We start from the raw sequence: 2,959 nt of genomic DNA, 5'->3' as shown, positions 1-2,959 counted from the left end.
TTTCCATCTGGACTTGCCATCCTCTCCCCCTCTTATCCCACTATCCTCCACAAATATTTATACACCTTGGTTAAGGAGGATGAGAAACAATCACCAAACTGTACCTTAATTTATATTAAAGAGGCTTTTGCTCAAATCTGTTAGTCTCACAAATGTTTTCCAAGGTAGGATTAGAATTTGTGGAATGTAAATAAATTACATACCTGTCATTTTACCTCCCACTCCAAGTGCACTGTCACCAAATGGAGATAGACACCAATTAAAAGCAAAACTAAACAAACAACAACAAAAAACCCTCACAAAAATATAAAAATGCTCTTAGTAGTATCTTTGAAGGCTCTACTTCTTTACCAGCTGCATCTGGACTGGGGGGCCCAGCAGGCTGTGTCCTCTTGGCCATCTTTTAAGAATATATCCTCATCATGCTCCTTGCCCACCACCTGGTGGAAATATTCATCTACACCCCCAACCATTTCCTTCTCTTTCTCCTCTTCCTCCCCTTGCTGCTGCTGCCAAGTCCCCTCTGCTTCCTGAGCAGGCCCCTAGGGTCCTGGGTATCACTGTCCCACTGGCCTCTCTGCCCATGCCCTCTTCATGCCCACCAGGCTCTTCCTCATGAAGGCCTCTCACCCATTCCTGCTTGCACTGGATGTTTTGGGCCTGCTGGGCCTGCCTCTGGCCTTGAGCAGCAGCTTCTCTTCCTCAACTGTGAGGGTGACCTGGTGCTCCTCCAACCTCTCGTGCACAAGCTGACACTGGGTGTTAAATGTAGGGGATGAATCACTGGATTCTACTCCTGAAATCATTATGCACTATATGCTAACTTGGATGTAAATTTAAAAAATAAATAAAAAGAATTAAGTTAATTTAAACAAAGCAAAACAACAACAACAAAAACAGAAAGAAAGAAACTGACACCCTTCTGGATCTTGATGAGCAGCAACCCCATCGGAGACCAGACCTCAGTGAGCCACACTCAGCCACTACCATGGCCGCTTGGGGCAGCTCAGTCATGATATATGCTTACCTTGGGGCTCTGCCTCACTCTCTGGAAGCCCCGCGCCTGTGGCCAGCAGATCACCCATGTCCTGCGGGTGGCTCATGCTGGGGACCCTTCATAACCATCCCACGACTTGTACCCACAGGAAGGACTTTGATGCTATGAAGGTGGAAATCCAGCTCCCGGGAGTGGAGCTGCAGCTGATGAGAAGGCAGTGCTTCATGGTGTTGTGGTTCCCCTAGGACACGCTCATGGAGGGGAACCGACTCTGGCACATGGTGGCCATGAGCTTCAGGCGCATGCCCTGGAGGCCAAAACTGTTGAGCACCAGGAGGGACAGGCGGGCAAAGAGCTGCTCATGCATGCGGCGCCACTGCGGAGGCGAGGAGACATCACGAACCACCGCGTACTTGTTGATTCGGAAAGTCAAGGTGAGGCTTTGTGGAAGCTGCATGGGCTTAAAGTAAATATTGCTCCCCGTTTAACTCAAGATTAGGAAGTGCGTGACTCTGAGGGGCCCAACTACTGCCACAAAATTATTCAGAGAGTTTTTCTTTGGAACCTATAGACAGGCCGCGGTGAGCGGCTCAGTGACTCACCGGGCAGAGCAGACACTCCCCAAACTGCTGCGCGCCAAAGGAACATGAAGGACTGCGGCTGCGCGGCCCAGACCTCCAGGGGGCGGAGCTGCACGTAGGCGCGCACTGCTGGTATAGACACGCCCATTCAGGGTACAGCCCTCTAAGTCAAGAGGGATGCTGTGCCGCTGCTGCCTGAGCTGGGCTGCTCTCTTCTGGTGCCAGTAACGAGTAGGGGGCAGCCTGCTGTTACATACACATACGACTTTAAAAATCTCAGGAAACAGACATTTATTTCCTGAGTGGTGCACAGGATGGGGTATGTTGGGGGAGACAGGTAAAAGCGGAGTCAAGTTCTTGTTAAACAAGGCATTGTGGGGCGCCTGGGTGGCTCAGTCAGTTAAGCATCTGACTCTTAATTTAGGCTCAGGTCATGATCTCATGATTTCATGAGTTCGAGCCCCACATTGGGCTCTGTGCTGACAGTGCAGAACCTGCTTGGGATTCTTTCTCCATCTCTGCTCCTCCCCTGCTCATGCTGTCTCTCTCAAAATAAATAAATAAACTTTAAAAATTAAAAAAAAAAAAAAAGGCATTTCTTATGGGAGGCTTGATAATACCTTCCCCTGGCATTCGAGCGGAATGCTTTCCTTCCTGATTACCTTCGCATGTTACTCAGAATCAACACATCTCCACCTTGCCCCATACAGCCGATGATACAGTGCTGCATGCTAGCAAGGATTTTCCTTAGATTGCCACCCCTGCAAACCCTGACCTTTAGCAGCTTATCCACTCAGGATCTGTGTCTTCCTGTCCCATCATGCATCTATGTGTTCTCTTGGTCAGTATTTTAAATGACTTCAGTTGGCTCTTTCTCCAAGTCACACACATCTGGTACTGGTGAAACATTTCCACTCCTTGTCCCTGGCCCCACTCATCACTTTAAGTATCTGTCTCTCTCTCCTCTCTCTCTCTCTCTATCTCAAGCTGACAGCTACAACCTCTTGCCTTTATATTCCTTAGTAAGACTCGACTGGACTGTGTTACTCCCCTACTATTATAAGAAACGCATATCAAGCATTCCTAAGGGTCCCATAGAAGCCCTTTTCAGTAGAATTGAGGTTGGGGACAGGCACCTTCTGCTTTGCAGTGGCAGAGACTCACAGCACACACACAACTCTCCCCAAAGAAAAAGCCCCCAGGTATCCTCTCTCCATCCTCTCTCTCTCTCTCAATGTATTTATGTTCTTGGTGACTTTCTAGAACTCTGAACTTGTTTTTAATATTTCCCTTGAAAACTTCCCATTGCTCTGGCATGCCACTTCAGAATTTTATGTTTGATATGATTTGGTCTCGGTTTAACACTGACCTGCTATTATAT

General features: G+C 48.2%; 1 pseudogene; it reads right to left on the bottom strand.

Moving 5' to 3' along the window:
* Window positions 1–1,010: 1,010 nt before the first annotated feature.
* LOC122201276 lies at window positions 1,011–2,308 on the bottom strand (annotated as a pseudogene).
* Window positions 2,309–2,959: the final 651 nt, after the last annotated feature.

The sequence above is a fragment of the Panthera leo genome, chromosome D1 (assembly GCF_018350215.1).
Source record: "Panthera leo isolate Ple1 chromosome D1, P.leo_Ple1_pat1.1, whole genome shotgun sequence".
Taxonomy (NCBI): Eukaryota; Metazoa; Chordata; class Mammalia; order Carnivora; family Felidae; genus Panthera; species Panthera leo.
Note: the sequence above shows the minus strand (reverse complement) of the source record. Positions and strands in the feature narration are given on the sequence as shown.